At 36.8% G+C, this 14,579-nt stretch overlaps 1 protein-coding gene across 5 annotated transcripts in view; it reads left to right on the top strand.

The window, feature by feature from the left end:
• atxn1a (ataxin 1a) overlaps positions 1-14,579 on the top strand; it is a 130,076-nt gene that overhangs the window by 101,522 nt on the left and 13,975 nt on the right. Inside the window, exon 1 of one of the 5 annotated variants that reach the window (XM_089123315.1) lies at positions 10,655-10,896. The exons of the other annotated variants lie outside the window; for them this stretch is intronic. The gene's annotated coding sequence lies outside the window, so the exon portion shown is untranslated. Of the gene's footprint in view, positions 1-10,654; positions 10,897-14,579 lie in introns of those variants that run through there. 5 annotated transcript variants of the gene reach the window in all.

The following is a 14,579-nucleotide window of genomic DNA, read 5'->3' as shown; positions in this document are numbered from 1 at the left end:
GTCATGCTCATTTCTCACCCTCTATTTATTACCTCAGTGTTATCTAAATCTTTAATTGGTCATGAATGAATGATCACAGGACTGCTCAAGAGAGCGATCACAGGATAGGAGATATCACTCTGTTTAGCCTGAACAGAGAGATCACAGCACAATGTGTTATGATTTTGAACTGGTTTTGGATTTGAATTATGCTTCCGATGACCCTTATGTCATTTTATTTTATTTATTTTTAATCTTGTTTATTTATTTATTTATTTATTTATTTATTTTTAAAACTTTTTTGTAAAATGTTATAAAAAAGAAAATAAAAAATAATAAAAAAATATTTTAAAAATATTAAAAAATAATTGTATAATATATATATATATATATATATATATATAAATATATATAAATATATGAATATATATATATATATATATATGTGTGTATTATTATAAAAAGACACAGACCTTCTTTTATGTGCTACCAAAATGTCAAACCAAAAGACGTTTGTTTTGAAGAAAGATGTCTAAAGTACAATTTACACGCAAAATGTTTCACAAAAATAAGGTCAGTGCTTACAATGACAAAAGGTGAAAAATGTAAAAAAAAAAAAAAAAAAAAATGAAATTCAGCAAAATGTAACTAACAACAATTTCTCAAATGATCACATATATTTAACACCATTTTTTTAAGCGGTTTACGATATGCACCTTTTATTTAAAGTAGAATGAAACAAATAAAATGCTAAATAAAAGATGGCTCAAAATGTCATTTTAGCATTATTTCTTTCGAGATGTCATATGTTGTTATCCAATGCAGTAACATTCATACATTAGTATTTCCAATACATTTTTTGTGACCCAGACCTGATGATTTGTACAGGACATCATTCAAACTGGGCAGACGTGAGTATTGTTATGGATCACAGCAGTGTCCTCAAACCAACCCTTTTGTCTGTCTTAGTTTGGCCAGCACCACGGAGCCAAACAAGGCCACAGCAAACACAATTGCACTTCGTCCCATTTTGCCACAATTCAAAGAGCCTTCGTCCTGTGGCCCTGCTCTCTTAGGAACATAAAGGCTTCTCTGCGTGGTTCACAGTGTGTGAATGGCTTTGAACAGGGCCCCGTGCTGTGCTTTGGTGCATAGTTTGTGTGTGTGTGTTTGGTGGAGGTCCACTTTTATGTTCTGTCTTTGCGGGTTCGGCGTGATGCAGCTGTGAGTTTGTATGCAGGGGTCCGTTTTCTCAGCAGTACAGTCGAGATGATTGGCTCTTGCTCTGAGGTTTGTGGCTGCGTGCTGCATGCTGCTACATGGGTCGGTGGTCTTTTATGCGAAAGGACAGTGAGTGGCGGTGCAAGGACGCAGAAAGCTATTACAGTGCTATGGACGCACACTAAATCGGTTTATTTATTCTTTGGTTAAATAATTATTTCATTAAAATGTATTATTTTATACAGTTTCCAGAAGTCTGAGACCACTAGTTTGTATTTTGCATTATTTTCTAAGTAATTTTAGAAGCTAATTTCATGCAGTTGCATTTTTTTTTTCAATTGATAGCTAATAAGCTGATTGTAATATGCTGCTCTCATTATAAAAGTAATCCTAATGCTGCTCATATCTAATACTAATCATAATATGCTGCTCATAATAATCATTAGCGGTGTCACGATTCTCCAAATCCTCGATTTGATTACATTTTAGATTCTGATGGTCACGGTTCGTTTCAATTTTAGATTTTTATCAATCGGCCAATCAGGATGCTCTTAGTCTTACGTGCGCATCATGAGGCACACACGCAAGGTCTCTCACTCTCTCCCTCTCTGCCGTGCGCGCAATACGGTTTGGAGCACTGCTTGCTCACTCTTGGGAGATTTTAACTAATTTGCTAATCAATATGCGGCAGACTCCTGGAACTTCCCCAAGACTTGGGATGTCTGCAAATTGTTGCTTTTTAAAGCACGGAAATTGTCAACATAACTCACTGGAAATCCCAAAAACTTTAGTTCTGAAAAAAAACAAAAAAAAAACAAAAGTTCTGTCGATGGGTCTCCTGCATCTGCATTTGCCATGCTATCTTTTGATTGGCTGTAGCGAAGTTAGAGGAGGTTGACCATAGACCCGCAGCACTTCAGCACGCGTGTTTATACCGCTTGGCAAGCCGGACGGATGTGACATGGGGGCGTGGCAGCATCAACGATTCCATTTTTTTAATTCGAAGTTCGAGGTTGTGAATTAATTTCGAAATCGAAATCGTGACACTCTTAATAATCATGAATTTCTAACGTTATTATTAAGCATTCAAAAAGTCCCTTTTTTCATTTTTTAAGTGAGATTTTATTTTAAAAATATATATTATGATTTTAAAAAAATCTGATTTAATATTAATATGCCGATCATTATAGTAACTAATCATAATATACCACTTACCTAATATCTAATATTAAAAATACTGCTAATAATACGTAATAATAATTATTAATTTTTTAACATTATTTTAACATTCAAATAATTGTAATCACTTAAAAAAATATTGAAAAATTGTATTATAAGAATAAAATATTTTATGAAAAAATATATCGCTGATTTTTTTTTTTTTTTTTTTTGATAGCACATAAGCAGCTTGGTAGTATAGCCTACTTATAAAACGCAAACGTTGTTTCGCATTACTTTAATTAATTTATATGTAGTAGTAAATTGCGTAATTGCTTTAAAGTGTATTTTAATATATTTTGATGCTTGTTTGAGAAACTGCTCGAACCCAGTCTCCTCTGAGCGTGTGTTGTTCTGCCTCTTATTTGTCACAAGCGTGTGTATCTTTAGCCTGTATTTGTCAGTAGGTCTGCGTGTTCTTAGTGAACGTGTGTACACACTCCTGTGGGATTATCGAGTAATAGAGGGGTTTAGCAGTGCTTTGCCTCACTGTAATCCGTCACACACACACTGATACACACTTCGCATAGTGGCGGATTTAGGATCGCTTGTGAATGGAGTGAAGGCGAGAAAGACGCATCGAGCGGTAGCGGCGGACAAGACACAGAGGCACCGGCAACTGTTTGCGCTGAGGACAGACACACGCGTGAAATCGATTTCAGGTCGAAACCAGATTCCGCCATACGTCTGCAATTATGTGCATCTAATCTGCACTTTTCGAACTCAATTGAAGCTTTGGCTCTGTGGAGCTGCCTCTGAGGAGAGAGGAGAGCTATTCATTTCTGTGACTCAGATTTAGAGGTCATTCAGTGCTAGTATTATTTCCGAATGACACAAGCACCATGGCAATTTGCATTTCCGATCGGACACGCTAATTAAAACAGTCATCATAGATGTAATTCGTGTACTAGGCTATCAATATATATATGACTGGGCCGACCTCAGAGACTTCTTTCACTCTCATTTATCATTATAGTTACACTTTTAGACTTGAGAGAGAATGAACAGAGCCAGGTCTGAGTTTCTGTTTGGCTACAGTTGCATTTAGAATTTAACCATTTCATTGAATTCGATTTAAATGGGAATGACAGAAAAAAGAATTTACTACTTTAGGACGTTTTTATTTTTATTTTACCACAATCATACAGATATTTGTTGCAACAAAACATTAAGAATTAGTACATTTTGACTTATTATGTCTATATAGTTTCCTGTTTTTTTCTCTCTCACATTTCTGTGTAATTTGATTGTGTAATAATTAAATTGTTAAATAATAAAACCAATTTTAAAACAATGACTAGCTATCAAATCAGAATTTAATATTTAAATGTATAAGTATAATAAAATTATATGCACTCCACCATTCAAAAGTTTGGGGTTGGAGAAAGATTCTTTTAGTAAGATTAGTAAGATTTTTGTGAGAGAACCCACTAACACAAACCAAGAGTTGAATACTTTCGTTCCGACTGGAGTGTTGGAGTCTCACTGGTGTTAGCTCAGCATTCGGCCATCACATTTTGCTGTGGGCGCTTAATTTAAAAGCACATAAAGTTAATCTGCAGTCATTCCTCTCCCCTCAGGACTCAGTATGGGGTTAATGCTCCACTCTGTAATGCTGCTGGGCATGCTGGGTATGACTCTCCCTTTGCCAGTCTGTCTATTCACCCAGCTAATGAGTCATTGTTGGGTTGTTAGTGCCAGATGACAGTGATATAAGCCAGGGAGAATGTTCCACATGATCATAGAAGTTCTTGGTTGTTGGAACTGGGTTAAAGGAATAATTCACCTGGGGACTGGGAATGTCAAACTGCAAAATGAGCCTAGAATTAATATTGCAAAGTCATGTGGATTTTTTTTTAGCATTGCAAAAGTTTTACAAAGTCATGTGGACTGTTTTTTTTTTTTTTATGAAACTTTTATGCTCAGCCCCATTCACTTTCATAATACGGAAAAGAGCAGCCAGGACATTCATCAAAATATCTCCCTTTGTGTTCCACTGAAGAAAGTAAGTCACACAGGTTTGGAACAACAGTAGTGCAAGTAAAGACAGAATTTTCTTTTCTTTTTAAACTATGCCTTTAAACGTAATGTAGCATGCTGGGAGTTGTGCGGGAGACCTCTTTCATGCGCATATGTATGCGTGGGTGCGTGTTATGCATATGTATAGAGCATTTGATGTGTCTCCTTGGCGACACGTCTCTGGAGTTCACAGTGACACTGAAGCACAGAGAGGGAAGCCACAGCTGAACGGCAGACAGTCGGAGGGAGTCACAACCATTCTCTCTCGTGCAGGTGCGATCAAAGGCTCGCTGCTATTCAGGTCTGCTTGTGAAAATGCATATCAGTCTGAAAGCATTCAGTGTGCGTGCATGTAAAAGGACGCATCTGGCTATGAGAGGGTGGTTACATTCCACTGAATGGTGCAGAGCTTTCCTGTGAAGATTTGAGTGGATTTTTAAATCACTGCTCCGTCAGATTCACACAGAATGAACAATTTTTTTGGGCAAATGGCATGAGTGCTTCACACCTGAGCATTCAGAGGAATTCAAAACCAATCCTTTTGTGCATTAGGAAAACAGAACTATATCTATTTATAGAACTGTATGTATGTGCATATTGCTGTTTGAATTAATATTTTTTATTCATGTTTATTTATACATACTGTGATCAACAGTGTTGTACTTGGATATGATTTTAACTCGGGTTTCCAAGTAATTTGATAAAAGAAACTGTTAGTTTAAAATAGATGTGCCTTTGATAGTCTGGCCATCCACCATGTTGGCCATTAGGTTGGATTTCAAGACCAGATGCACCCTACGGTCATGGTTTCACTGTTGAAACTATCAGGCTTTTAAATCCTATATATATATATATATATATGTATATGTATATGAAGTGCCATTTGAAATTTTCTTCTAAAATGATAATTTTTATCAAGCTTGTATATTTAAGCTCAGTAATTTCACTTAAACGGCAATGAAGATTACCTATTAATTGCCATTTAAGTGAAATTACTGAACTTAAATATACAAGCTTGATAAAAATGACCATTCTAGAAGAAAATTTAAAATGGCATTTAGAGGCTTTTGCATCTGAACTCTTCATATATATATATATATATATATATATATGTGTGTATATATTATCTATCTACATATATAGATATATATATATATATATACATATATATATATATATATATATATATATATATATATATATATATATATATATATATATATATTGCTTTGAATACAATGATTGGACAAGTACAGCACAACAATGCTCGCTTTGGTCATCTTCAAATTATTATATCATTCTGTATCTCTCAAGTTACGCATTTGCCAGCACTGTTGTATTCGACCCTTTTAACTTCTCTCAGATGCCAGAACTAAAAGCAGGAAGTGTTTCTGCAACTGTACAAAGCTCATGCATAATTAACAAGACAAGCATCGCTTAGTTTATGATTGGTTGTCAGTTGCTAAGCATTGCTGTTTCACAGTCTTTAAGAACTGAAAGTCTTTCTTGAATAATGTGCAATATATCACAATTTATGACTTGTATGACAGCATTCCAAGGAATTAAAGCTGTTCTGAGTGCTAAGGGTAGTGCTATACTTCTTAAAGTCCCACCGAAGAGCCTTGAAACGCGCAGCGCTATTCAGTATGTTGATGCAGTTTCCTCTAAAACACAGAGACAGGGCAGGACACATCGAACAGCTCCTCCCCTTTTTTAAAATAGCCAATAGTGTTTCATTTATATCACAGCTTGGCCAGAGCCATTGAGTTCGGTAAAGCCACTTAGATTCCCCTTTGTTGGTGCATGGCATCGATGTTATCTCAAGTGCTACTGAAGTGCTGTTTCTAATGCCGAGTCAGTCTAACTACACGAGTAACTCGACCAAGAATGGTGACACAAAATAAAATGTTGCACTTTTCTAAGCGTGTAAAGTGGATAACTATTATGTATGACGGAATACGCCTTATTCACGGCAGCGCCATCTTTGATTTTTATGAGAATGAAAGCGAGGCTGTGAGGGATAGTCATGCATCTCTTCAATGGGCTGTACAGGTATTTAATGCGTTTTCGGATTGTTCTGCTCATGAAACACTGGAAAAAATATCTTTCCAAGACATTTTAGTTGACAAAAAACTCCCAACAATATTAGCTGTGGAAAATTGTAAGTAATCTAGGAGCTTTATTAACCTTTCTACAGCGGATGCCATTGGAAACACGGTAAGTCTATCCTTCACAGCATCACTTTCATACCTGTCATGGCGCTGCTCTGAATAAGGTCTATACCACAGCATGTGCTTGGGAGCACTTCGACTAAAGAGAGGTAGGCTATGTATTACACGATAAAGAGAGGTAGGCCTATGTATCAACTCGTCTTATTAAGGGAATTACATAGTTTAATATGGAAAAACGGTGGAGTATCCCTTTAAGGCTGAGATATTCATACTAAAAGCCCTTCATTTCTGATTTCATGGGGACTTTAAATGGACTCTTTTTCTCCTACTTAATGACTTCAATCTGTAGAGAGGAGAAAGATTTTCCCCTCTGTAAAGAGATTCATCTCCTGCTAAAATAATTTAAGGGGATATTTTCTTATCAGGTAGTTACAGCCTACTCTACTTCTGTCTGTCCTCATAATCTCTTGTCTGTATCTCTTTGTTTCTCTCTTCCCGTGTCCATTTATCAATCTCTCAGGTGACTGCATGCGCTTCAGAGTAAACACACGAAAACTAATTGAATTACCCCAAAGGCTCAGAAATGGTGAGCATAGCTAATTTGTTGCCACAGCAACAGGCAAACCTTCCCGTGCCGCTTGTTTTGTTGACTGCGGTTCTGTAAACAGCACACACTCCCTCGCCTAACAAGGGAACTCCTTGCGTCATGCGCTGCGCTTCAGATTGATTCGCATTAATGCCTGAACCCGAGGTTCAAAGCACTGGCAACCTCTGACTGCCTCGTACTTTCCATAACACGGCCTATAGGGACGCGTTCAGTCGTGCGTTAAATTGACTCATCGGCAGGCACACATGGAGTCTGCGCACGGAGAATTTCAGCGAGCATCATTCACAAAGTGCTGAGCACCCCTTCTGTGTACGTTTATTCTTTATTTTGGTTATTTTGATGATGTTTTCAAGTCTAGTGCTGAGTTAAACGCATTTAAATCCATACCACAGACATCCACGGACTTTCCTATAATCAGTGTGGGAAATGCTGATTTTTTTGCATGTTTCTTTTAGGCCTGGGCTGGTAGAGAACTTTAGCTATACTTTGTTTTCATAAAGAATGTGAGTGTAAACAGAGGAAGTTTGAGCTTTCACTGGTGTTATTTTAACATCTAAGACCCTTATTCATCGTCTGGTGTCGTTTAAAGCCCTTTGAAGCTGCACTGAAACTCTCATTTGGAACTTGAACCGTTTGGTTCCCAATGAAGTCCATTATATGGAGAAAATCTTGGAACGTTTTCATCATTTCTTTTCTACTGAAGAAAAAAAGACGTGGACTTCTTGGATGACATGGGGGTGAGTAAATTATCAGCAAAAGTTTTTTTTAAAAGTGAACTACTCTTTAAACCTAAAATAATTAAATATCTTTTTTCATTTAACATTTATTTAATATCAAGTAACCATTTTTTTTATTAAACTTTAATTAATTTGAATAACCCTGCCGGTCACCCTCTTTTTCAACACTAAAAAATAAAGCTGCCAAAAGAGGAGTTATAAAACAAAAGAACAATAGAAGAACCAAAGTTTTATGTAGTGTAAAGAACATTTTTATAATCTGAAGAACCTTTTTCCACTATAAAGAGCCTTTTGTGCAATGGAACATTCAATTGAATTCTTCTTGGAACCATCAATGCCAATAACAAGCTTTTATTTTTAAAAGTGAATATCGTTTTTCCTCTGTGGGAGACATTTCTGTTGTCCGCTCTCACTGCACCATCCTCACAACCATTGAGCATAATATATTTATCAAAACTGCATAGCTAACTAGGTCAGCTAAACAAACTCTAGCCTTTAGCTATGAATCTGAGACGTTGCTGTCTCTATCACCACCTGCTGGTGAGTTAACAGAACTGCAACAGTTCTCTCCAGTATTTATATGCCTTTTTGATTTTTAAATGGTTCATAGACCTCCAATTCGATGAGATATTTTCTGTATGGGATTAGCATCAAAATGCCCATGTGCTTTCATTGAGCTCACCTGAAATGAGCTTCTAATCTGGGGAATGCCGTGACTCTCCGTGGAAGTGTGTGTGGGTCGGTGTTTGTGTGTGCTCTTCTGCCATGTGTGGGAGTGCATACTGCACATTTAAGGGAGAGTAGTCTGTCTTTAGGCCTGTTTCTTAAGCTATGAAGCACTTTTAGAAAATAACCCCCCTGAATACACTTTTGATAATGATTTATTGTGTTTGACATCATTCTGTGATAGAAATGTCTCTGCTGGAAATGAGGCAATTTTGCATTTGAAATGGTAGATTTGTCTTGCCAAGGCTAATTTCATATCATTTGTATCCTAAACGGCACTGTTAAAATCACACTCAGTTTGACTGGAAATTATGCACAATAAATAAACAAAAAACATTGGTAGGCTAACACTTTATTTTAGTGTCTTTGTTACATGTTGCCATAGTAATATAACAGTAATTACATGCAATTAACCCAAACAAAACCTTGATATTAACCCTATAGTTAGTCAGAGATGCCAACTCTCACGCATTCACCGTGAAACTCACCCAATTGACACTTTTCACACGCTCTTACGCAGAGATAATTCGCGAAGCAAAGAGGATACTGACACAGACAGACAAGACAGAGCAGGTTCCTTTTGATATGAAACCAATTCTCAGCTTTCAAATTCTGTTAATTTAATTACAAAATTCAAACAATAAATACCAAATGTGACAGATCGCTGTAGCGCCTCAGTTCAACTGGCACGTAACAGATCATCTCTCTTTACTACTGGTTAAAGGAGTAGTTCATTTTTTTTTTAAAAACTTTTGCTGACAATTTACTCACCCCCATGTCATCCAAGATGTCCATGTCTTTCTTTCTTCAGTCGAAAAGAAATTACGGTTTTTGATGAAAACATTCCAGGATTTTCTCCATATAACAGACTTCAATGGGAACCAAACGGTTCAAGGTCCAAATAAGACTTTCAGTGCCGCTTCAAAGGGCTTTAAATGACACCAGACGACGAATAAGGGTCTTATCTAGGACCCTTCGAGTCATGACTCAAAAAAAGATTTGTTCATTTTGATGAACGAGTTTGAACCGGAGAGTCACGAACGCTCATCAAAGAACAGAGCAAGGCGAGCATTTGTGCTTATAAAACTTAAACTTTTTTATTTATTTTTTAAATGACCGATCGCTTTGCTTTATAAGAACTTTATTCATCGTATGGTGTTGTTTAAATCCCTTTGAAGCTGCACTGAACCTCTCATTTGGACCTTGAACCGTTTGGTCCCCATTGAAGTCCATTATATGGAGAAAATCCTGATCAAAAACCTTAATTTCTTTTCAACTGAAGAAAGAAAGACATGAACATCTTGGATGACATGGGGGTGAGTAAATTATCAGCAAAAGTGTTTTTAAAAGTGAACTACTTTAATAGTAAATAAACACAAATACACAATGATAGGTATGTTGAAAGAGACAGTACAGCTTATCGAGATGTAAACGCCTCATTCATACATGCTGGTTTTACTCTTTAGATCATTTCATAAAAGATTTAGTGAAATTTTGTGATGAATTAAAAAAAAAGTAAAGCAATTAAATCTATAGCAAAAATATTTAAAAAAAAAAGGCATTTGCAAAGTTTCCAGATTTAATGTGATCTTCGCTTAACAAAAAGAAAATCTGTTCATTTGAATAATAATAATCATCCGCTCTGGGACATAGAAGTGCCTGTAGCTGTAGAAACAGCCTTATATCTCTTCATCTCTCTCTGGTTTAATCCCCCCTCTCTCGATTTCCCTCGCCTCCCTCCTCCGTCTTTCTGTACATCCCTCCCTCTCTCCCTGATCTCCTCCCTCATTCTGCCTCTCTTTCATTCTTTTGCTCTCTCTTTCTTTAGCAGTGTAGTCTGGGCACGCTGCCAGCTGGCATGTGTCTTTTTTGAATGAATACCTGATGAAGTTGGTGCTGCGCAGTGAGGTGAGGAGTGGGAGGAGCTGAGTGAGTGAGCGAGCGAGGGAGAGGAAAGGGAGAACTGGTGGCCTGGCTTGGCCTTGCATAACGCACGTTTGAGTGCTGCAGGCAGGGCTCAGAGCTCAGCGCTCCTGTGTGACACACGGGGCCCGGCGGGGCAGGGGGCAGTGCCTGACCACAGCCATGACTTAGAGCAGGAAGGGTCATTGGTTCACGCCGGCCACACCGCTGTATCTCCGTAAGGTGTCAGGGTGTCTCCTGTGGGAACAAGGGAGAGACCGAGAGAGCGACTCAAATGGCCTCTCTGAACAACAAGGTAAGCTTTTACACACTCCCACTACAATCTGTTTTACTCAAATGCATGTATGTTAGAGATTTTTCTATCACTTCTGTTATAGTTATAGTGTTACTCTACTGTAGCCAAGGTATTACTGCAGCTGTTAAACTTTTTGAATCTTTTGTTAGAATCTTAGATTAAAATATAGATAGATATAAAGAAATAAAATAATAATTAGTAGTCAACACATTGGCTCTATAAATGGCTTTTTAAAGCAAAAAAAGCAAAACAAACTATGTGTGATATGTGCATATTGCTAGAGTAAACACTCTTTCCTCGATTAATGATAATGTCAAAAGATATGCAGTCTACTGCAAGTTCTGTGGTTTGGTATGAAGTGTTAATGATCGGACTGTGAAGGTTCATAAGGCACGGAAACATTAGTGAGTTCTAGTACAGTTTCTCTCTTTCTCTGTCTTGTCGTTGTGATTCATGTTCTTTATGAGTATCTCTGGACTTGAAAGTGCAAGTCATTCAGCTGCACTTCTTCATGCAGCTACAAAGCTCTCTCTCTCGCTCTCTCTCTCTCCTGAGAGTGTTCTGTTTCTTCTTTCCTTATGTTGTATCTACTTTACAACCTGTCTCCGTTTCACTCGCTCTATCCATTTCTGTGCTGTTCATTGTAGAGATCAGGCACTGGGACAGTTCGTGATGTATCTGCCCACCTTTTAAAGGGAAAGCGCCTCAGAAAAGTGTGGAAAGATCTATAGTACAGTAAGGCTGTGTCTTAAATGCTAGTGAGCCTAGACAGCACGTGTGACCATCTTAGATGCTCTAAACTGTTATTTTATGCGATTGTGTTATTTATCAGTACCTAATGCAGTCACTTTTGGTTTAAGAATTACACTTTTGCATTATGTTGTGTTTAAAGATAATGTCGGATAAGCTTCTTTCAGAAAATTGTTTTGGAACTACTCTAATATTGTATGTAGTTTCTCAATTAATATGACGTGATAAAAATCATAGTTAATAATTCTACAAGAATATTGAAAAATTCTGTTTGAAATAAGTTAAACTTCTGTATAGCATGACATGCACAGTATAAAAAATAAATGTAATACATTACATATTGCCTTCAATGGTTTTATTTTATTGTGATAGTTGTTTCCCAGTTTTTGCATTTTAAATCAATGCGTTTGGTTGTGTGCACAGAGTTGCATTCTTGTCAATAATGCTGAGGTTATATTGACTCAAACCTGGTCATCCTCACGGTCATCTCCCATTGACCCGCTAATGCAGCACACAGATCTCAGTGGATGACATGTTGTGCTGCATTATTGCAGTGCGAGTGGGTTTTTATGGAGAGAAATGCATTCTGAGAGCCCATGCTTCTTCTCATTCATGTCTGTGTTAGATTCACAGTGAATGTCTTTGATTAATGTCTCTGATTTGTCCCCGCGGTTCTCGGTGGCTCTGAGGCCCCGGGGACGTGATTCATAGTGTTGCCAGGGCTGATGGAGGACAATAAGTTTAGGTTTCAGGTCATCTGATACTGTTCTGTTCTTAGTGCGCTCAGCAAGATCCAGCTGACAAGGCTTTTACACTGCAGTCTCTCTCTCTCTCTCTCTCTCTCTCTCTCTCTCTCACTACGCTCTTAGTTTACAGTTAGTAAGCAGTGGAGGTGTGTGTGTGTTATGTGTGTGTTAATGAGTATTTGAATGAGCCTCTGTGCTGGTCTTTTGTTGCTATGTGCTTGCTATTTTTCAAGTGTGTGAGTGTGTGTGTGTGTAGGTGTAGCATAGTGTTCTCGCTAATGTAGGTCAGTAGATTGCTCGCTCCCTCCCAGCTCTGTGTGTGTGTGTGTGTGTGTGTGTGTGTGTGTGTTGGGTTTAATCCTGAGGGATAAGCAGCCAGAGCTGAGAGGACCCAACTGTGAAAGATTAGGACTTGGCTTTCCCCGGGATACCACAGCGACACACTGAGGCGTGTGTGTGTGTGTGTGTGTATACACAAAATACCAGCCATTGGCATCAGTGTCATTAATCCTAACTGGCTCCCTGCAGTATCAGACATTCATTAAAGAATTGTGTAAGCTGCAGTCAGTTGAGTTGAGAATATACTACGCTTTCACTCTCTCTCTCTCTCATACTGTGGCCTTCTTTCTATTCTGCTTGTGGCTGCATGCTTTCGTAGTATGTACTGTACTACACATCCCTATTTAGTACATACTATGAAAACATGCAGCCATCGTCACAGTTGTCCATAGAGATTGATGCATATAATATTATCTGTCAGTTTGACAGACTGAGTTTTATGTTTTTTCCCCCTTTGAAACTTTTTTCCAGTCCCCGGGAAGATTTTTTTTAGAAAGAATTTGAGATTTCTTCGAAAAGCTCTGTGATTTCTACACTATTTGAGCTCATATTTTGTTGTATTTTTTTGTTTTATTTTTGTTTTATCACAGTTTTTTTTAGTGAGAAATTATCGACCTGAGGTTGAGCTATACACTGATAAAAATGATTTTGTGGTGAAGTAAATACTACAGAAAAAAATAATGCAATTTACATGAAAAAAAGTTAGTTCAGGCAAGAATTTAAAAAAAAAGTAAATTCATAGTAGAACTCAATTCAATCGTGTAGAAATGGAAGCTTAAATATCAACGTTATAATTAAAATTAAGTAAAATTACTCAACTTTTCTGATACTGGTGTTACCATCATGCACTGGGCCATGAATAATTAATGAGGTTTATTTTTCACTGTTTTCCATATGTATTTACACTATTTTATCATTACTTTTGTTGTTAGGATATTAGTAATTTGCCATTTTGTGACATTTGGAGTTCATTTACTACATAAAATGACACATTCAAACACAAAAACGATCTATCAAATGTTACCGTCATTGTGTATTGTCTACCAAGTATTGAGGTCTGCGTTCACACATTCAAATATCAAAAAGTGATGAGACACAAGTAAATTGATTACTGAAATATTTCTGAGTAAATCATATACTACTTAAAGAGTATAGTCAAATTCAATGTTATAGTGTTTGTGTGAAATGTTGTACAAAGAAAAAAATAATTAAATAGAATAGATATTACTTAACCTTTAATTAGCTAAACAAAAATTACTTAATTTCTTATGTATCTTTCACTTAACTTAGTTAAGTATAGTTTACTTAATTATATTTGTGAAATTTACTCAAAAAATATAAGTGCAAAAAACTTGCCTTGAAAAAATTAAGTAAATTTTACTCATTGTTTTTTACAGTGTAGGACTCAAAGGATACTCACAAGGCTATGGCTCCAACCTCTGTATTAATTTAAATTTTAGTTAAAGTTTTAGTAATTTTGCTGTGCATGTTTGCTATTTTTATTAATGTAATTTTTATAAAAAACATCTAAATATTTATTAAAAGGAATAGTTAGACTTTTCATTTTTGAAAAGTCATCATTTACGCACACTCAACTTGTTCCAAACCTGTGTGAGTTTCTTTGTTCTGCTGAGCACAAAATAATATATTTTGAAGAATGTCGGTAACCTGACCCCATGGACTTCCATAGTACCAGTCATGCTTGGTACTTACTTAGTCATCAGTACATTCTTGGAAGTGTACATTTCACACGTGCCATGATTGCTTTGTGCTGGTCCTTTTACCCGCATGTTCTTTGACCTATGACGTGCTAACAACAACCACAAAAATGTACAGAGAGGTTTAAAC

The sequence above is a fragment of the Pimephales promelas genome, chromosome 18 (genome assembly GCF_988280905.1).
Source record: "Pimephales promelas chromosome 18, fPimPro1.hap1.1, whole genome shotgun sequence".
Lineage (NCBI taxonomy): Eukaryota > Metazoa > Chordata > Actinopteri > Cypriniformes > Leuciscidae > Pimephales > Pimephales promelas.
Note: the sequence above shows the minus strand (reverse complement) of the source record. Positions and strands in the feature narration are given on the sequence as shown.